Source organism: Aquila chrysaetos, chromosome 1 (assembly GCF_900496995.4).
Source record: "Aquila chrysaetos chrysaetos chromosome 1, bAquChr1.4, whole genome shotgun sequence".
Classification (NCBI taxonomy): domain Eukaryota; kingdom Metazoa; phylum Chordata; class Aves; order Accipitriformes; family Accipitridae; genus Aquila; species Aquila chrysaetos.
The window spans coordinates 2,776,808-2,799,163 of NC_044004.1; positions in this window are offsets into that span (position 1 = coordinate 2,776,808).

Here is a 22,356-nt window from a genome sequence, read left to right on the forward strand (position 1 = left end):
AAAAAAGTTCAGGCACTAGGAGTCATGCAATTAATGTTACAAGTAAGTGATTATTAATGTATTAATTGTAGGGGTCAATATATTTCCTGCATAAGAATATTTATTTTTTTAATAGCCTAACTGATGCTAATTCTGCTTTCTGAAATCAACAGAATCTATGTGGGCATACAGTAACTGGGGAGGGCAAGAGGTGATACGCTAGTTTTGTCTCTGCCAAACTTAGAGATAACTTGAGTACACTAAAAGCTGCATTATCAGTGAGATGAGATAGCAATAAAACAATGGAAGGAAGCGTATTTCCTTTTTAATCTCTGCACTACTGCTGAATGCGATACTCTGCAGGAGTGCCGAGTTACAGTGCAGCACCACATGTTGATGTGAAAGACCGGTACATCATTACTGTGTTGCACAACGATAACCAGCAGAGAGATTACTTGAGATTTGAGGCTTGTAAAGTCTCTTAATCATTCAAAGTCTGATTTTGCCATGGTTTTTTAGTTCTGTCCTAAACTATTCTTGTAATAAACAATGTTGAAAGAATTGCAGAGATTTGTATTAGAGGTTTTTTTTTCAATGTGTTAAAGGATTTTATGAGATAAAGGAGCCAGCCAGCAATGCCATGGACTCCAGCATGCTAGTCAAAGACCAGAGGTATCCCATTAAATCCACAGAAATCGCTCCAAAGTACACTCAGTTTCTGTGAATGTAACGAATAACAACACGTCCACAGAGCAGAAGCAACCTTGCGCTGCACAGCCAGTACCACTGCACCAGCAAAACTGCCCTGCCACTTTAGCATGGGCCAGCTCTCTGCCGAGAATGGTGTGTACAATCTCCTCTTAGACACCTCTGTACCTTAGCTCGGACAAGATTTGTGTCTTGTAATACAAAAATAATTCAGACCATTTCATTATTGGAGTTTCGCAGGACTGTGCCAAAGCCAAAAGGGTTGTTTGTGATTTGTTGACAGGTCGCAGAAAGACTGAATAAAAGCTGCAGTTTAAAGGAGGTGCTAGGCAGAAGAACATGATAGCGAAGTATTTACTGCGAGCCAAATTCACGGTCTGTTAGAGGGCTCTAACAATAACGGGCGTCTCGGAAGTGCCACTTGCCTAAGCTCCTGTTTCGAGCTCTGAAGGAGTGTTTCCATATTAAGTGAAGCATGTGAGACAGGCAAGGTAGCCAGATCGAGCTCTTTCATGTGAGAGATGGGTCACCGAACGAGTTTTGTAGATCTTTCTGTATGTTGTCCGTCATTGTGGGAGTCTAGATTTAACCTGTGGGTCCCTCCTGGTCCTGAGCTCATACCTAATGCTAGGGTTCGGGGGTCTGTGCTTGCTTTTATCCATGATTCTCTACTAGGGATTCCCAATATTGCATTTTGGACCTGACCCTGGCCGTGCCGTTCCTAAGGCTGTGGAGTTAGTGTGTGGAAACTGCAGCACAGGTCTGGTGGTGGTCTTCGGAAGAGCTAATGCCATCTGGCTCGACCGTGTTCCGTTCTCAAATGTAACATCAGCCAGGATAAGATGTGACCGTGTAGCTATGCCAGCAGCTGGTCGGTCTGTTGTAATCCTTTCCCGTTCTTTCCGCCCAATTGCATCGTATCAGCGTTCAGGAAAACTCATTTCACCCTCATTTTGGGGTGCTTTGTGATCTTCACTGCAAGTGAACTGAGAGGCCAGCCACTTACGTGAGCCAGGCAAAAAAATCTAGGTAACAAAAAACACGCGTAGGCTTCTGACTCTTCTGAAAATTTACGTGGAAGCAAACTGTGCTCTGCCTTGAAGAAATTGTTTCACTTGTTCAGGTTTTCTAGATTGCCCGCAGGAGGTAAGGACAAACGGGTGTTGGTGCCCTGACCCACAGGTCCTGTTCAGCCTTGGGGGACAGCCACTACTATTAAATTGTAATGGATTTCTCTATTAAAGAGCGTTAATGATATTTTCTGGGAATCCACTTACAAAGTCCAAGAAGACGGTTTAAAACTTTGAATACAATTACTTCAGGCCATTTGTTTCGATGGTTTATAAATGAAGCAATTCAAATCTATGCTGCTTCTTAAATCTGTGTTCATGGCCCCAAAAATTATTTGACTGACAGAATCATGTGATAACTCGCATTTCGTATACCCCGTGAGAAGAAACACCTAACGAGAAGGCAGTTACCCCGCTGGCACTAAATTAGGGGACACCCCTGGGTGCCGTGGCCGAAACGAGGGGTGTCCCCAGTGTCCTGGGTGAGGATGGAGGCTGAGGATGCTGTCGGAGAGGTGGAATGGTCCTTCGGCACCCGGGGTGCTCTCCTCTCCTCTGTTTAAAACTGGCCCCGGCCCTCTGTTGCAGGGAACCGCAGTCCTGCAGGACGGTACAAAATCTGCCTGACTCGTCCGGAGCACCCATCCACCCCGCCTGCTTATGGAAAATTTTACGGCATCCAGCACAAAACCCAGCCACCACGTTCATCTGTGTCGGCGCGGTCCCTTCTGTCACAGCGGTAAAATACGGCGCAGTAAAATACTGGTAAAATATTAAACACAGTAAAGTAGTAAAATACCGGGATGCACGGTAGGTTTGGGGTGTTCTGAATTCGTAAAAATTTATAAAGCTCTTCGGCGAGTGCTTTCTTGGAGTATCTACCATTTTAAAATGTAAACACCTACCGAAGTTTATCATAGATACTTTTGCAAGTGAGTGTTAGCTGTTTATAGCTTATGACTAAGAACCAGGGTACGGTGCTCAGCTAAGCTCTACCCAGGCTCTTCACTTAGGGGTGATCTGTATGCAAATCCCTCATCAAAATTAGCTTTGGGCAGACACCTACTCCCGCTACCCCTCTGTGTTACAGGCAGGATGGTTTCGATGTTTTGCTTCCTGCCGCTTTGTCCAATCCACTTTTATCATTTTTAAAAAGCTGGAACATCCCCCTTTAAAAAAAAAGAAAAAAAAAAATCTCTATTTTCTGTTAAACTTTGCCCATGCGTTATGCAGTATTTATCACCGTGTTTTTCCTCTGAACTAGCACAAGAGCTCCCAGGTACTCTGGTTGTACATGGAAGGAATAATAATTACTAGCTCATTTGAGCGAGCTTGTCCTAATTTTGCCATTCCACCCGAAGGCAAAGGCCAAAAAAAATTAGATTGAAAACCTTGTCTTCATATCACACAAGGTGAGATCTAATCAAGGAAAACTCCAGCTTCTTTTTCAACGACAGAATAATAGTCTATGTGAAGCATTTACATGTTATAAAAATGTAAAAGCAACAAATGTCACAACTTTTCATTTTATTTGTTTGTGATACAAGTTTTAGAGCCCATCAGCCTCATGGTTTCCAGGTTTTCTCTGTAACTATGGATACCAGGAACAGATTTGGGGGTTTTTTGTTGTTGTTTGGGGTTCTTTTTTAATTGATATTGTGTGTTGATCATTTTAGGAAAAAGCTAAATATCACAAGATGGTAGTGACTCATGAAGCTGCAGTATTCCCCTCTGCACAGAAACAGCCACGTTCTGGATTCGCAGATTTATATTTTTTTAATTTACTTTTTTTTTTTTTTTTTTTTAACCCTAGAAGCAAATTCAGAGCATTAGTGCCGATCTGTGGCTTGAATGCAGGGATCCCCACAAAAAAGCTGATATCCAGGGAAGTTTTGTGCCCGAAGCACTGTAGGGATGGGACCTTAATTCTTTTCATCTTCTCTCATATTAAAAAAAAAAAAAGTGAAAGTCAAGTAAAACAAGGGAGGGAAAAAAAAAAAAAAGAAAATCCCCTGCCCTAAAGACAAAAGAACATTTTATGATCTCTGTGGATACATCTGCATTCATCAAATGTGACATTTTCTGTCCCTGGGGACAAGTCATTCGTGTCTGTTTACATGGTGAAACAAAGAGTGGCATCAGCTAAACTGCTTTTTGGAACCGTTTTCTGGAGGGTCCTCAGCTGGCCTGGGAGAAGCCCCGGCAGCGGTGCTGCCCCAGCCCTTTTCAGCCCACCCCGTCCAGATTTGCCTTCTTCACCCTTCAGAAGGCTTCTCGTGACAGGGCAGGCTGGTTTGGTGGTGAGATAGAGGAACGACTCCAGATTTATTTGTTGACCAGTAACCCGATTCATTTCCCTTTTGAGTCAAAGAGCTGCACTTCCCTTTCTGACGCCAGATAAACCCCCCTGATGTAGCTTATCTCCTTCTGAAAGTGTCTGCACGGCTCTTTGATGTTCTCAAAAATGCTGAGCCTGCACATAACATCAGGACGAACGAGCTGCTGCTGACTGCATCCAAAATCGTTGAACGACTGGCCTAGCCTGCCCCGTCAACAGGGGAGGCTGCAAAGAAAACCAGTCCCTAAGAAGAGGAGCCCCAGGGAAGAGTCAGTTTTGGAGACAGATCGTTACTTGGAAGCCAGCTAGGCTGTGCTCAGGGCTGCTCAGCTGAGGATCTGGCCCAGAAACCTAATCAGATACCTTATTAATTGGGTCCAGCAGGAACGCTGTCTTCTTCAAGTCAATGGAGTTTGCTGAGCAGCTGGACAGAACTGGAATTGAGATTTAGGAGTGAAGTTACGATGTGCACGTTGGTCCTGTGAATGACCAGAACTGTCGCCGCAGGTGGGATCTTGTGCGGGTCTTGGATGGCAGCGTTCACACCGCAGTGGAAACATCTCTTCAGCGTTCACCCTGCATTTGGCTTTCCCCCCAGGACCTTCACTGGCAGCTCATGGTGGTTTGGGGAATCATCTAATAACTCCAGTATCCTCAGCCAAAGTCCTGCTCAGCCATTTCCAGCTGATGAAACCCAGTTCACCCCAACTTCTGATTACCCCAACATCTAAGGAGCAGAACAGTCAGGTGGAGGCTTTGGAAGCCCATCGATGGAGGATGAGGGGGAGCCGGTACGGGGGCAGTTCCAGGCATGTTTGATTTGCCTTTAGGTGAGAAAATGCTGCAGTGCAGGGACAGAGAAGGGTAGAGGAGCTGGATCTCGGTGCTGTTTCTATACATTAGCTCAAATGGAAGGATCAGAGGCACCAAATGGAGGCAACCCCACGCATCTCTCCAGGAAAACCAGGCACTGAGCTCGATGCATCTTACGTGTGTGCTGACGGCATCTGTCCAGCTGGCCACGTATGCAGAGGAAGTCTGAAATGTTCTCTACCCTTATGGTTTGCATATGCAGGTCATCTCTGCCAGTCGCTTCGGCAGGCTGCAGCCTCCCTGCTCCTGTATACGAGCGCCCTGGAAATATCCCATACGTTAAATGCATGTATACGTGTATGTATGTGCAGTTGTCTTATTGACTCTCCCAGAGGTCCAACAAGTTTTCAGGGACCGACGGGTATCCCTGAATCCCCGGTAAATTAAGATCTTCCATCATTTTCTAACCAAACAACAGGTATGATTCAGGGTTGTATGTTAACACTGAACAGGTCTCAAATGACGGAGTTTATAAAAGAAAAGATACATGGAATGGGAACTGCAGGCTGCAAATTGAAGACAATGTTAATGAGGTTTTGAGGAAATAGGACACTGAGGTACTCTGCAAGAGAGGTTTTGAGGGCATGGTGGAGGATACTAGAAGCTGCAGGTATCTGCTGAGCAGGAGGTCTGAAGAAGAACAGTGAACCCAAAAGTACATTTTTGTGGGGGAAAAAAGAGGAAAAGGCCAGACGGGGGAGGAGAAACAAGGTTGAGAAGTTGAAGTAAGATGAAGTGAGCAGCAGGCCCCACGGGAAGAGAAGACAGCATGAGACCAGCGGCCAAAATGGAACCAGGGGATGCACAGAAAATGGTGAGAAATCACAGCCCAGCTAATGCAGAGACAAGAGAGAAAGGACCAGACATCCACAGCAGTGCCAGGTGGAGGATCTGTGTGGCAGTAGACTTATTTGAGAAAACGCCATCGGTCTGTCAATGGGAGAGATGCAAATGGAGACTGAAGTGCTGCCTGCTAGGAGCAAACGCAGAGGTCATGGCCATGAGGTTTGGAGGGAACTAGGAGAGCCTGGGCAGAAAATGGCAAAACTAGAGCTGCCAGAGCCTTGTGTGAAAGAGAGAGCGAGGGAACTGCAGAAACCACGGTGGGGTGGTGAGTGAACACGCTGAGATGGGATGGATAGAGGCTAGAGAAATCAATAAATTCAGAATAAAGTGTTCAGTGGAGGCTCTGGAGGCAGGATACCTCCCCAGCCCTGTGCAAAGCACAGACCACCCAGATCAGCTCTCTGGCAAAGTGCTGGGCAACAGCACAACAGAATTTTGGAAAGGAGGGACCCAAGGAGCAAGCAAAAGATCTCTCTGGGACCTCTTCTCCTTCATCCAGGCACTTGAAGCAATCCTGGTTTGCATTGCCTGGTGTATTTATTCCACCTTGTGTTCTTTTCTTTCTTTTCTCCTTCGGCAGTGCAAGTCACTTCCTTGCACCCAAAGGATTTCAACTTACTGCACTTGCTGATAGAAGTGGTTTCCTTGGCATCCTCCCTGGTTTCACTGCTGTCCTCCTTGCCTTCATAAAAATCAAGCGATTGGCACAAATATGCACAATAGTCACAACTGTTCTACCTATTTTGGCAGGTAAGTCTGGACATGGGAAAGTTTTTTTCCTCTTTTTCTTTTATCACCTGCACGAAAGGGACATTTTATTTTTTTTTCTTTTAAGGAGGGTTTTGCCCTTGTTGTGTGTTTTAACTCCCATCCGCCCCGATGAAACCCCAGCGCTGGTATTCCTGGGGGTGGGGGGTGGAAATCACAGCTGCAGCTGGCGAACCACAGGGTGAAAGTGAGCACAGCTCAAAAGCCAAAGCTGCCGGACGGGTTCGTGCTGTGCAGCCGGGTGTGAATCCTCACCCTCTCCCAAGGCAGCGGCACGGTTTCTCAGAGGTGAAGGCAAACCCAAAACTCATTGATCCAGAGAGAAAAAATGAATTAAACGGTGTAACTCAGGACGCAGTGGGCTGTGGAGCATCTTGGCCCAAACCCAAGCGGTTTCAGGGCATTGAAATTGTCTCGTCGGTGGCAATGGAAGAGCCTGAACTGGTTCCCAGCCACTGTCGCTGCTCTACGGGAGGCTCCTGCAGTCACAGCCTCTCCCCTCGTGACCACAGGAGTCACTCAAAAACCCATCCCAGGGACCCTGGACCTCGCTCAGCCCCCGTGCCTCCAGTGGCTGCTATGCCTGGAGATAGCTCAGCCCCTGAAACACATCAGCCTGTGCTCTGAGTTATTTTTCTGTCCCTTGGGCAGCCACGGAAGGGCCCCCAGAGCAGTGGGATGCTGAGGGAGGGGTGTAGGGTCTCCAGCTCAAATGATCCAGTAAAGAAACTGGTGGTGGGAACCCTCCCGTTTCCCAGATGGCATCTGAGCTGGGCAGCTGGTAGGCAACCTGATGCTGCTTGGGGGCTCAGGCTCTTTCTGCTTCATGGCTCCCTGTGGATAAGAGTCGGGCTCCCAACTTTTCAAAGGCTGGACCCACCTGGCCCCGTGTCCTGGAATCCTGATGCATCCCATGGAGAGAGAGGGACAAGCGAAGTGCCCAGAGGATGGGATCCAAACCCTCCTCCCTGAGCCATGGACACCCAGCTCAGCTGCACGTTGAGCTCCCAGCCAGCTGATGTTGAGGTGGACAATCTCTCCTGGATCCTTGTGCCAATGTAAATAGGGGACCAGGTGAATTCAGGGGCTTCTTCAGGCAAAGGGTGGGTGCAGAGGTGGCAGCCAAGATGCATGACTGTCTGCTCTGGAGGACAGAGAATGGACACAGCAGGACTTTTACAGCTATAACCTCTTCTTTGGGCATCTTCAGCATAGCAATTTACCCAGCTGATATGGTTGTCCCTAAAACCTACAGGTCCTGCACTGTAGGATGCAGTCTGGCAGCAGAGAGGCACAATTCCCTTTGGTCTTTATTTCAGACCATTTTAGTGGACTGAAATTTAGTTAAAATGACCTAAAAGCGGGATCAAAATGGTTACAGAGAGGATCACGCTCTATGCTCAGAGAAGAATCGGACATGAACCGTAGGAGGGACTGGCCTCTCCTCCTAAAACACCTCCTGGTCAGGTAGATCCAGGGTCACCGCAGATGACAGAGCTTTCTGGTTTGTCTCAAAGGAAAATTTCTGCCAGCATCAAATTAAGGTCAGGGGACAGAGCAGAACGATGGCCTCGTTTCAGCCTGGCAAAGGAATCTGGAATCAGGGGCACGAGTACCGCAGTCACGTTTGTGCGGTACGGTGCAGGACGTGGGTGCCCCGGTTGTGCTGGTACCTTTGGACTGTCTCCCACACCAGAAGAGCTGGGGAACATTTCTGTCACTTTCTTTCTTTCTCCGTCCTCCTGCTAGGAAGATACTCCTCTGGGCGGTCGTGTGTGAGCTTCTCACACTTCACATGAGCTCTTTGGGGAGGGCAGGATTCAGATGGCAGAGGGGGAGTAGCGGGACTCGTGGAGGGAAGGTTCTGAGCAAGGAGAGAGGCTGCGATGGGCCAACCATTGCAGAAGGGACTGCAGGAGGTCCTGCTGAAGCTGAAGCTTGAGCTGGTAGTAGGGACGATCCAAGCATCTCTCATCCACTCCAGTCCAAAGTCAACCCCAGGGTGGGACGAGGACATCCCAAGGGGACATAGCAGCTCCTGAGAACACCTTTCCCTGAGTGATGTACAACCCAGCACACAGTCAGGTTATCCCTATTTAAAATCATTTAATACTGCAATGGTTTTGGCCATTAGCACAAGCAGTCCTATGTTTCAGCTCCGGTCATTTTGTCCCCATAACAATCGGCTACAGGTATCCAGGCTGTGTCTCCCATCAGCTAACCCCCAGTGGGACCCACGTTGGGTCCCTGCCATCTAACGGCCCAGCCCGTGACTCACCTCACCTTCGCTACAAGGGAGCCATCCGCAGCCCGAGGTTTCCATCCGGATGGAAGCAGCCGCTCTGCCCCGCGGGCTGGGGTCTCTGCTCTCTGCGGGCTGCCTGCTTACAAGAAAGATGAGAGTAAATTGCAATCTGCAGAAAAACTACAGCTCTTGGTCGTAACACTGAGAAACAACGATCAGCTGCAGGTTCTAACACGTCCCACGTTCATTGTCTGTGTTGCCTCCCTGCAGGCAGCTAAACCTCACAGCCATCCCCTCCCATCTGCCTGATTTACACATCCCCCTGTAACACTGCCTGTACGTCCTTGCTGCCAATTCCATTCATTCATTAGGATGGGACCAAAAAGTTTGGGGCTTTCCTCTTCCAAGAGCAGTCACCTCCAAACCATTCTCCATCCTTGAGCCGACCTCACAACCCTCCAGGGTCCTCCCAGAGAGCCCAGTCCAGGAGAAGACGTGCCCAAAGTTCCCTAGGGTGAAGCTAACCAAGGACAAACCTGGGGCCAAAATACTACATGGGCAGGTTTGGGCATGATTCGGGGTCACGACCGCTTGAATTAACGATTTGTTTGGCAGAGATTTGGGGTGACGCTCTGCAAGCTTCTGGCCATAAGAGGTGGCAACAGGTGAATGCTGCTGGGGTCCAAAGGGCATGGTACCAATGGACCTGGGCCTGGCGTGCCTAGATTTGGGCTGAGCTCTGCCTGAAACATCTCCCCAGCTGCCTGTGCTCTTCCTAAAACACCCCACGCCATCCATGCCTCCTCCAGGAGATGGCAGCAGCAGATCTCGCATCCCCCCCCCCCCCCCCCCACCACCGCGCAACATTTCTATGGCAACGGGAGTGAAGCATCCCCCAGAGCTTGGAGGGCGACCAGAAGGTTAGGGAAAGCCATTGCTTCCCAGAAAACAGCCCATCTCCCAGTTTCCCTGGGCTGGGGAAAGGTTAAAAGAGGCTGCCAGTCGCTTTGCTCCTTGCCCAGCATCGCAGCAAAAGAATTGAGGTGACGACCAGGGTATTGGAGTTGAATCAGCCAAGGTTACTGAGTTTTCTTTCACTTCTTTTAGCAGGAGGGAAAAGCTACTGTAAGACTTGCACAGCTCCGGGATATACCGAGGAGGGAAAATGGCAGCATTGGCAGCAAAATGTTTACAGCAGCATCGACCAAGTCTAACGGCCGTCGGCAGGGAGCAGCCAGAGCAGGGAAACGTTCGTGAGCTTAGATCCCTTCCTGCTGCTCAGAAACAGTTGATCTTCAGCGTTTAGAAAGCTGGCTGCTCCCTCTCGGCTCCCTGCTTTCCCATGTGCTACCACCCAAACTAAGCTGCTTAGCACATGTGGTATAATCCATCTTCAGGCTTGTGGCAGGAGCAGCAGTGGGAGCTAATTAGCATGCACTAATATGCATGTTAACAAAATCTAGCTCCTCCAGCAGGAAAATCATTATGGTTGTTGCCGTTTATTTGCACGCTGAATTTTTTGCAATTAGGCACCACGTAACGTTGAGTTGCCGCTGGGGACCTGTCCCTCCATCTGTGGCTAATGCCACTCACGTGAGGGGTGAATTATGGGCAGGTCATGCAGCAGAGCTCTTGGGACCCAGCTCAGACCTGCTCTGAAAAGCTACAAGGAAGGGGTTTTTTGGCATGAACACGCCGTCGTTCCTTGGAGTCAGGGCACAGCTCAAAGAGTTGTTCAAGGAGGGCAAGGGAGGTGTTTGGAAAGCGATTTGTAGTAAGGTTTCAAGGCTGCTTTGCTGTCTCGATACTTTACATTTGGCTACTCAATCTGATGCTTTCAGAACTCCTTCTCAAATGTTAGTCCCCTCAGCGCTGGTGAGGATAAGCCAGCAACCCTAACGTTCTTCACGTTGCTCGTAGACTCCTAAGTTGAGCCCCGGAGCTGAGCTCATCCTTCTCCTTCCAACAGAGAGCAGGAGTGAAGCTGGTCCTGTCCCAGGGTTGCTTTCTAGTTGCTAGATCTTTCCCTTTTGGTAGCTCCAGCAAGAGGTGCTGACCGTGCTGGTGTCACCCTGCTAGGACCTGACACAGCATAACCAGACATTTCTCTTGTGTTGTTCCAGCCCTGACTCTGGCTGATGAACTGCTGTGGTTTCAAGTCCCAGCTATGGACTGACACAGCAGATACGGCTCTCCAGAAAAACACACATCATTGGGCCATCGGACCATGGTTCCTACTCTTGTACAGTTTCAGGTTTCTTCTCTGTAAGGATTACACCCGCTTTTTCTTTGGAAGTCTCCTGTTCAAGCATTGGGCAGATCCCGCCTTATTTCATTTTATAATTTTAACAGCTCTGATGGGCTGAAGCTTTTTATCAGCTCAACAGTGTGTGATGTGCACTGTCCCACGCCGCATCCCCAAGGGATGGTGAGCCAGGAGCCGAGTGGGATGGCACGGAGGCAGGGCAGGGACTTTGCTCAGCAGGGACCTTGCCAGTTGGTGCCCAGCTCCACAGGATCCAGGTAAGGTGAACAGGAAAGGCCCATGGATGACAGCCATGCTCAACCAAGAGGCCAGATCATCAGGCAAGTAGGTGGTGATGAGGCAGGTCCGAGGCCAAGCTGTGAAGTTAACAGCCAGGTCAGGGCCAAAGGGTCCATGGCCAGGCATGGGCATGGCTGTGGCTGAGCTGGAGACCACCACTCCTCCAGTGAAGCCTGGAAGGGTGCCTGTCAAACACAACCCTTTGGAAAACTGGTCCTCATCACCGGCGGGACCCACTGAAAAACATTGTGTCATCCTCTGTCTTGGGGAATGGATGAGCTAAGAACTGAAGCCAGTTCCCACATTTCTGTCCAACCACAGGAGCACGTCTCATCTCGGAGACCTCACGAAACATCAGGCACTTGGCATAGGTCAGGTCTCCTGGCCTGTTTGGTCATTCCCCAGAGGCGCTGCATGTCTTTGTTCTTTTTTCCTTTCCTAATTTTCCCTGCTGTAATTATTTGCCTGACTGGCAGAAGGGATTCACACTAAGCAAAAGTTTATTCACATACGCAGTCACCCTAGAGAACTGCCACTCACCAGCATACCAAGATATTTTGGGTAAATATGAATAGAATAGAATAGAAGAGAAAGTAAACTGCTTATACAGGCAGCAGAAAGCACCAGCAATGTTTGCAAAGTACATTGATATCCTCTGCTAGAAGGTTGCTTATACCAGGAGGAGTAATAGTCCACCCTCCTGTCCAAAGCAGCATAAGAAATGACTAGTGGCTTCATTTTGAAGCTATGATGAGCTGCATGAACAACATTCAGGTCAGCCCAGCTACTTCCAAGGAACAAGGTCTTGTTCTTGAAACCCACCCAAGAGATAACCCCAGCCTTTCAGACCAAAGAAAACTTCGAACATTGGAAGTGTCTCTGGAGTGTTCCCTTAGACTGTTGGGTCTCTTCTTTGTGCGGAGGAGCAGAAAAGGAAAATCCCAACACAGAAACACACACCTAAAAATCTCTTACAGTTCTGTAATGAGAATGTGGTGGGCCACTCCACATTTTACAGACCAAGGGATTGTCTATAGCAAGGGCCAAGGGCTCCCTCCCTTGTAGACCGTAGGAACTAGGGTTTACCACCAACCTCCAATTCTCAAACTTTCCTTCCAAGCCCAGACCCCGGTCTAGTCCAGCCAACGATCTTGGACATGGCAGAAACATGCAACCAAGGCAGACAGACCTCGAGAGGACTTTACTCATGCAAGGAGTCCTTTTGCTCTCCCAACCAACAGGCAGCTCAACAGGGAACATCAGATCTTGAGCTTGATGGCATCTGTACTGAGCCCAGGCCAGGAGAAGGGAATGCAAGGAGTTTTTCTTCCTCTGCAAGACTTAACACTGCCTGGTGGGAACCAGATCCCTCCGCTCCAACTCTGGGTATTGAAGTTAGCATGTTCTTAAGATGCATATACACCTTATATGAGGAAAAAACCTACACTGAGTGCAGTAGTTGCAGCTGGGCTCCCACAGCTCTTTCCTCTGCCAACAGCTCATAGCTTTAAATAGAAACTTTATTCTTTAACACACAGAGGACAGGGATACTGAAAAAATGGTGACCCATCAGGATGGGAATGACCTGTGCCACCACAGAGTCTGAGGTCCCTCAGGTAGAGGAGGGATCCTTCAACATCTCTGGCAGCAGGTCAAGACAGGACGTCGGCAGGGCAGATCAAAGGGAGGCCAAGGGGGAAAGAAGAGGACCTCAGAAGAAACCAGGTGCATTCGAAATGAAGGCTGTGCTGGAGCCTGAAACTGTCTCTGCTCCACTCTTCCTCCCTCTCCACCTTCCCGGGAGAGCGTCTGGGTTTGTTAGCAGCTAAGAAAACATTTTGGCCCAGATTCAGGCAGCCTATTAAGATCCGCAATCCCAGCGGGAGCTGGAGGCTCTTCGAGGCTGCGTGGATCGGCGAGCTGAAGCTGACGCTGGGGAAAGGTCAGGTCGTCCCACGAGGTCCCAGGAGGCCACAGGGTCTTCCCAGTGTGAAGGACACCGTTAGCGCATCCCCCCCATGCCCGTCCGGCTCTGTCTGCCCAGCCCTGCCGGCTGCTGTCACACAACGTCCTTAGGTTTGCAGGAGACGTGAGCTCACTTGCTGAGATTAGCCAAACAAAACAAGCTGTGTAAGACTATTCCCAGCTTCGCTTTGACATTTGCCAGAGGAGATTTCAAGCGCGAGCGCTGCCGTCTCCCCCGCTGCGCCACAAAATGCAAATCCGTGGCAACGCAACCTCCCCATCCTCTGGTCCCCTGCCCCAGGAGGCATCTCCACCTGCATCCCCACCTGCATCCCCTCCATCGGTGACACCTGAACTGGTTGTCATAGAAACCGGTGGTCTGCCTGGCTCCCTATGTCCTGCCTGCCAAGGTATGATGCTCCGCTCCCTCCAGCAGCGGTTATTTGCAGTCCGAGGTACTCGGGGCGGCTGCGGTTTCGCCGTGCATCTGGGAACGGAGCAGCCCACGTGGCCGGGAGCGTGCTACCAGCTGGTGATGCTGCTATAATTAGCAGGGAGTGAGGGCAGATTGGGGTCACGGTGAACCCCCCGAGTATTTCACCGGCCGCAGGATGCTGTCGTCTGAGCGGGCTGCGGCGGTTCCCGTCTCTGCTGAATCAAGATGGACTTGTTCGTATCTGCGTGTTTTGGAAGCCGGTGGGGATGTGAATGAACAGAGCCAGCTGCAACGCCCGCCGAATATTGCAGGAAAGTCTTTCATTCAAAAAAAAAAAAAAAAAAAAAAAAAAAAAGAATCCACCCCCCTACCCCCCCGTCCAAATATCAAAATATTTAGGGTTTTTTTAATAAAGCTGCAGAGCGTGTTGACTACAATTAATTTCAGGATGCTTGATGCTGTCGGGCAAAACCCCGTAGCCTCACATTTCTTTTATGACAACATTTTCAGTTTTCATTCTGAATTGTTTTTCTGGGAAACCTTGTTCTGCAATGATCATAACTGTGAAGACGAGGCCAAGGTGCCTGTTGGAAGACGGCGATCGCCCATCACTCAGTGCCTCAGCTTTTCTCCCCCATCCCTAGCCAAGGCCCCAGGGAAAGGCTGTGCTCAGGGCACCCAACCCCGGCTGTGACCGGGCAGCAATGCCATGGAGAGCAAAACCTGCTTTCCTTAGGGAACTGGGCTAAAAATAACCAAAAGCAAAACACTGTCTGTCTTCAGCCAGCTAAACAACCAATAAAAACTTCACTCTTTGGTTTGTGGCAGGGAACCAGGGTCCAGCAACACCCAGGGCATGAAAAAATGAGCTCCTTGAAGCCCTCCTGGCTGCAGTGGGGTGGGATGGGATGGGATGGGATGGGATGGGATGGGATGGGATGGGATGGGATGGGATGGGATGGGAAGAAAAGGAAATGAGTGAGGTTGCACATGAAAGGCATGGAAATGAAGCCAGGAGAAGTGTCAGACGTCCCACCCGATGCGATGGTCCACGCCTGGTGCTACCCAGGTTCAGCCACGCTGTCCGGGGTGGATTTGGCCCTGCTGGCAAGGAGGGATGGGGGCTTTCCTCTGCCTCCATCCACCGTTCCTCCGTGGGCCACGAACCAGCCGAGTGTTTTCTCCCAAACACGAGTGCTAATCAGACAGCATGTTGTGTCTAATTAGGACTCGTGACAAAGTGAATCAGCCTCCCCCCGCCCCCCGCGGCAGGACGATGATTTCATCCGAGGCCAGGTGTTAGCAGATGGGTGCCAGCTCCACACGCACGCAGCCAAGCTGCTCTTAGCATTAATAAAATCCCTCCTCAACAGGCTCTGGGAAGGATGAAACCAGCCACAGAAGTGTCTCCTCCTCAACCAACCTGCCTGCCTGGACCTTCTCTTCTCACCATCCAAGAGCTGGTTGCCACTACCTAACTCTCTCCTCTGAAGTCCTTTTTTTTGGAGGATCAGTCTGTGTTCCACCAAGCCGGACCTGATTCCCACTCCTGATCCTTCCTGTGTCCAGGAGACAAAAGGCAGGAGGCATTTGACTCATCCCCACCAGGCACTGAGGCCAAGAACATGCATGGGAGCATCCAGAAGGTCATGAGAAACCTCCACGTGAAAATGGGATCCGGTAACAAAGCAGCAAAAGGGGATGAGGAATGAGACCAGATTTCACAGGACACTCCAAAGCAGCTGGTGGCTTGGAAATGAAACAAATCTGGATGTCTTAAAGAGGCCTGGGACACTGCAGAGGAGGCAGAAATCCACCCTTTTCAAATGAGCTGAAGCTGATACTTAACCAAAAATGGATCAACATGGGGTTTTTGATAGTATCCCATTTTTTTTCTAGGGGATGCTGCACCCTGGGAGTGGATGGGAAAGGGTAGCTCAATCAGGAGATTTATAGCTTTGGATGAGGACTGTCTTTCCAGCTTTTCAGGGGAAAAAATGATGCTGAAGAAAGCCCTGTGTCCGCTCCCTCCTCCCAACCAGCAGGCAGGTGACAATTTATCAGCCTGCTTCCAAAAAGGCACTCCCAAGCAGAGAGCGGACGTGACAGCAGCGCGGATACAACTCATCTTCTCCGCAGGAAGAAAACAGCAGTGCGAGAACCTCACCGAGAGCAAAGGGTAGAAGTTGGGAAGCACTATATAACAAGACAGGAGCAGCCACTGAAGGCAAAGTGGCGACCTGGAGAACATGATTAGCCTAGCAGGTCTTTTAGCATTGTTAAGGGATTATTGTCTCGTCATTATATTTGTTAAGGGACAATTTGTTCTGCTGGTTCCTGGTCAGACAAAGCTCTCCCTGACCTCCTGGACACGGCTGGATGGCCCCTGGAAGCAGATGTTGTTAGGGCAAGTGGTGAGGTGGTCAGAGGCGTCGTCTCCTCCGTAGAGACCATCAGCAGTAACAGGAGGTCTTAGGAAAGTTTAGGACACAAAATTTCCTGTTTAGCTGGAGAAGTGGAAATCTTTCTTCATGGCCTTGTCTGAAAGAGGCTTTTTTGGCTCTGCTTTAATGACAAGCTGAAACTCCACGCGGAAAGCAAACATCTCCTCCCAGGGATTTATTTTTCTTTTCCTTGTGAAGCAAACTCCATCACTTTCCATCAAAGCTGGTTTCGCAGGTTTTTCAGCACACACGGTGTGTATCTCTGCCCTACTCCAGAGCAGGGGAAACTGAGGCACAGAGCAGAGCATGTCAGGATCTGACAAATGCTTACACTGACATGGTGGACAGACCTTCCCAGGACAACCTGCCCTGTGCTGAGATGGCCCCAAAGGGGAAATTAAGGTAACCTCTTACATCTAAAACATTGAAATTGATTTTCTATCCTCATGGCCCTATAGGCTCTCTACTGACCATGCATGGTCAAGTATCTGCTCTCCGCCGCCTATAAAAGGTGCTGGCTGCTTGATTTCTTGATGCCAGACCTCCTGAAGTCATGGGATCATGTGTTTCCCTTTTAGGAAGGAAGATTTTTCGGCCAGAAGGCAAAACCCCCATATCTCAGCTCTTATTTATCACATCTCCCTGTAATTAACCACTCTCTGAATGAGAGGCAATGCTTGCAGCCCGGGGTGGACCTGGGACAAGGAAGCCAGAGGTGTTTTCTGGTCCAGCTGTGCTGGGTTTCCACACAGATGTCCCCACCTCTCTCCAACCCACTTCTATTTATGGGTGTCACTGCAAGACAAGCGATCCAGATGAAGTCAGGATGCTTATTGCTGTTCTGTTTTGTTGGCCAAATCAAACAGCCGTGTGATGCAACAGCCGTGGCTAAGGGTTGCACAAAATTTCCAGCCGGAGAAATTAATCTTTTAAATAGAAGTACGGAAAAAAAGCAGTAAGCACAGAGGGCAGGCTCAGGGCGTCTTTCTTGGAGCAGGTCTCTGCGAGACAGGCTGCAGCACACGTTGTTCTGGCTCCCTTCGGTGAACTTTGCTCACATCGCATCGGTATTTGCTGTGGGTGTGCTTGGGTTGACCTGCTGCCTCTCTCCAGGCTCCAGCCTTGGAGGACCTGGTGCCTCGTGGGTGCATTGCCAAGGAGGGACGGTGCTGCCCCAAGCCCTGCTACCAGTCTCTGGGATGACCTTGAGCCTCTCCCTGTCTCCCTGTTTCTCCTCCAGATCTGGCAGATCCATGGATAACGCTCTTGGGTGGGAGGAGCAGGTGAGGATCACCCAGGTGGGCAGCTCTCCTGGACACTGGAGTGGGGAAGATCCTGGGGGAACTTTACTTGAAAAAGGGTTCAAATCTCAATACAGCAGCTAGATGTGTGACCACATGCCCTCTGTGTCCTACAACACAAGAGTGGACAAACTGGGGCAGACCGATGGCCTGTTCATCCTATAGATAATCCATCCTATGGACCACCCAGCTAATGGTCCATCTAGCACAATATCCTACCTCTGAGGGAGGAAGAGGGGGAAAAAAAAAAAAAATCAATCCAATGTGGAGCGATTCCCTCCCAGCCTCCAACGACTTCAAACTCAAACAATTCCTAAGGCAGAGGTGGGATATTTGGCTGGAAGAGCCTTTTGGGGATGATTAGGTTCTGAAGTTTTGGGATCCATGTAAACTTTTTGTATTTGCAACATCCTGCAGCAATAACTCCCCAGTTTAACTGTGCACGTGATGGGGAGCAGCTCCCTTCTCTGTCTGAACCTGCCCTGTGCTAGTGTCACTTGGTGGTTCATTTGATCCCTAGCTCTCGTGTCCTGATAGAGGGGCCAGTGAAGAGTTGTCCCTTCTCCACTTTCCAGCCACTCTTAATTTTGCACCTCCGTTCAAATCCTCCTCTGTCATCCCTCCGACAGGAGCTATCACGTATCTTTGAACCTTCTTTCACTCCTCTCCGAATCTTCCCCCAAAATTCTTAATGAGATGTGATAAGGATGAACCAAAAGACCATCTGTGCGCTGGAAGACCTCGGGGAGCACGTGGCAGCCGGCTGACACTTCGGCGACTCTCTGATCCCTTATATAACCACTGACACTGTTTGTTTTTCCTTCCTGACTTTTTTGTGTGTGCTACTCCCGCGTTCACTGCTCCTAAAGCCGCTTATAATCGTGCTAAACCCCCAGCTTAGCCAAACACTGCTCTGGGTCCTGGATGACTCACTGAGCCGCTTCCTTCACTCCCCTTGCAAGAAAAAGCCTCCTCCCTCCCTCCGGCAGCCCAGAAGGACGTGGCTGGCTCTGGCACCCGCGTCTCCATGTGTGCACCCACCAGCTCCAACGCTGAAGGGCTTTTTTTCCCCATTGCTAGGTCCAGATTCAATATTTGCATGGCTTCTCCCCTGTGTGGTGACTCTGATTTGGGACCTGCTGCCCATGAGATGGCCAGGTGGCCTCCTCATAAGGGTTGGCCAAGGTCTTGCTCATCCTCATGAACACCAGCCTGCAAAATCCAAAAGCCCAAATTTGCAGACAGCGGCACGTGGCAGCTCAGGCAGGGTGTGAAAATGGGTGTGCAGTGGACAGTGATGAAGTCCTTTACAAGGTAATGTCTAATGTATAGCATCCAAATATTCTCATCTCGCTAGTGTTATTTTGATAAAGAATAATGTATGTTGTTCTTGCTTTGTGCAATGTTGTCCTCTAAAACCTCTGTTGCCTTATATATGTGCAAACACACTCAACAGATGCACACACAAGTCTACTGCCAAATTTTCTGTTGAAATCCCCACCTGCTAAACTCCCAGCTATCGTTCATGATTTGCTCTTGCTAAGCCAGATCAGTTTTGGGGTCTTGCTGAAACCTCTTCACTCCACAGGATGAATTTGTAGCCCCGGCAGAAGACTATCCTGCGTTTTTTTTTATTGATGCCTGTGTCTTTACTGGAAAGCAAATGAATTTTCATGTGCCCCTGGAGCAAAAGCAGTATCTGGGCTTTCCAGGTACTCCAGAAGGGCCCAACCTATTTGCTGCTGGGAGAATATTTCACATCCAGGCAATGCCAATGAAATTAGCAGTGCGCACACTCCTCTTCGTGGACCTGGGGGCACAGATGGGTTGGTAAGCCTTTCCACACCTTCACGGTGGTTCAGGTTGATCCCCACATCTGGAAACATCTGTGCCAGGAGCTGCCCAAGTCTTTCCATGGACAGTGTCTTCCTGTTTGATAAGGCATGGGGTGAACCAAGGGGAGCTCCAGGATCTCGGGTCAAGTCAAGTTAGTCCTTCAAAGGAAATTTTAAAAAGCTTTTGTGATCTTTGTGACGCCTGGACTGTGGCAAGGAAACACAGGACCTCTCATGTGCACTTGGCAGTCTGATTTACTCCCGACACAGGCACAGCCAGGAGCTGGAGAGCCAGCAATGGTCCGAGACAGGATATTTTTAATGCCGACAACCATGCTGCAGCCTCTCCAGCCCGGTTTCTGACCCTTCTTCCTCCAGACCAGTCTCATAGCGGTGGCTCCAAGGGCTCAGCTTGGAGGCAGCTTTTCCCTTTGTGATGCTAAACGTCTAGGAGGGAATAATCAAATTATATCCACACAATTACATGAATGAGCGCATGAAGCATCCCATAGAGATTTGTCCTTTGGCGAGGGCCACTGGATCGAATCAGGCTGGCAAAACTCCCCTCTGGGTTTCAAACAGGGCGATGGGAGGACTGGTTTGGCCACCTTTCGTTGCCTTTCTTGACTGCTTCTGGATCGGCTCACCTGGTTCCCACCAACCACAGCATGACGGTACTGTTTTTTCCATGTCCTTCGCCTCTCGCTTCTGTGGTTTTTAGGGACTCTGTCCCCTTGCTGCACCTCATCCTGAGCCCTCTGCCCCGGTCCACGTTGTAGCCTGAGCAACGGAGGGTCCTTCTCCCCACCGTGTGGAGGGTGGTCCCTCCATCCAGCCCCTGTGCCGGTGCACAACAAGTAGGAAACAGATGCTTCCCGGCGCAGCTCCCGCCGGAGCGAGCGGCTGCAAGCGCATCCCGCTCCCGGGGCTTACGCAATTAGCAGATGAATCAGCAGCACATCTGGGCGCCTGATGAGGCTGCACAGTCACATTTTCCCCTCCATCCCATGCCGATGAGCTCTTAAACCCCAGGAAGGCAGCGGGCCAGCCCGGCCTGGCTGCTTGGCTGAGAAGCGGGAGGGAGAGGAAGCTGGGTTGGCTTGCCTTGCAGGGGAAGTATTAAATGCTGCCATCAAAAACTAGGTCATGTCCCTTGCCCTGTGTCTTCTTGAGACGGGGGTGAGAAATCAGGTCTGTTTTCTGCAGACAGTGTTTTTCAGGTTCCCACCGCCCTGAACTTGGGTATGAAGGGGAGACGTGGAGCCTCCCCTCTTTCTCCTCCTGGCTCCAGGCTTCGAAGCAGAGGGTTGCCCCTGAGGTCAGCCCCATAGCACAGAGCTTGGTGTCCTGTAGGGCTGGGTTTTACGGAGCCAAGCCAAGCCCGTGGCAGCACAGCGTGTGGCAGCCAACGGCAAGCTCTTCCCGAGCATTGGGCGAGCAGAAGGAACCAGGAGGCTGGGGATGGAGAAGGGGAGGCTGGGGATGGAGAAGGGGAGGCTGGGAATGGAGAACGGGAGGCTGGGGATGGAGAAAGCAAGGCTGGGGATGGAGAAAGGGACAGCCTTGCTTGCATTTGGGCCATGAGGAGGTGAAGCCAGGCTGAACAGGCACCTTTCACCCTCAGCTATTGGGTAGGTGTCCCCCAGCCCATCACCCCAAATCTGCAAGCCACGTGAGCCCCCATCTCAGAAATGCTCCTGCCCTCCAACACCACACAGCCCCATCCAAGGGATGATTCTTCACCAGCAAGCTCCTGGAGACCTTTTTCTAGCCCTGCCACACCGGGTCCCATTTACCACTTCCTCCATCGCACCCCAGATCTCCGGGACCCCTCAAACAGTCTCACCCCCGAGCTGGAAGGCTGGACATGGGGATTGAGGTGCTGATGGGTACCGTGGGAGCAGCTCCCCAGGCGACGTCGGCTCGGTCCCAGTGCTGCGGGAGGGGGAAAGGCTGGCAGGGGGCTGCCGTCTCCCCGCTCCGCACAGTCAAGTGTCGCTCCACATCACCATCACCCTGCGCGGCGAAGGGATCGGCCACAAGCAGACAGGACCGGAGGCGGGAGAGGCGGTGCGGGGAGAGCATCCCTTCCCCCACCACCCCGCTCCTTCCCCCAGCGCTCTCCCTGGCCCGAAATTCAGACTTTTCCCAGGATGCAAAAAGAAAGGCAGGCAGGGCAGGGGGGGAGGAAGGCGTTTGCCAGCTGAAACAAAGCCTGGGGGGGGTTCCTCGGTTAGCAATTCCCCTCCTGGAGTATGTCATTTCCTCTCCTGCCCCCTCATTTCCCCTCCGAAAGAATTGGGAGATCAGCCTGCAAAATCCTGAGATCTCGCCCAGAAGGAAAAGGGAGCGTGTGGATCCCACGCTATCACAGCACGACCAGCCCCTTCCGCAGCAAACCCCACTTTTCTGTGAAAAAAATGGGAAGCTGGGGCAGGCTGAGGAGATGTCTCTGCAAACGGAGAGCTGGTTTCTTCAGTCTGCGCATCCCAGAGGTAAATATGTGGTCCTTCCCTCTGCCGAGAGGCATCAGTGAACCCAAATTGGGCCCTCGGACCTCCCCTAGCAGGATTTGGCCCCCGTGAAGTATTGCACATGAGCTGCCATGTCCATCGTTCACCTTCAGTCATGTCCTGGGGCCACCGTGCCCATGGGTGATGGAGGGAAGGGGACACCAGTGGGACACCTCCATGCTCCCATTTGATCTCGTTATTAATAAATAATAAATGGTTGATTCAACATGGCTCAGCCACCACCATCCTCCTGTCTTTCAAACCAGGTCCTGGGAGGGGGAAAGAAGCAGAGAAGGAGGGATCATTTCTCCAGCCAGCCTAGGTCATGGGCTGTCCTGATTCTTCCACGCACAGCAGCCGATGCCATTTCCAGATTATTATCTTTGAAGTGTTACACTCACAATTTAGCAGCAGGCAAAAAGGGAGCAGACCTTCTGCACAGAGCAGGGAGTTCAGCGTTAGTCCCATTAACAATCGGATCACAATAAAG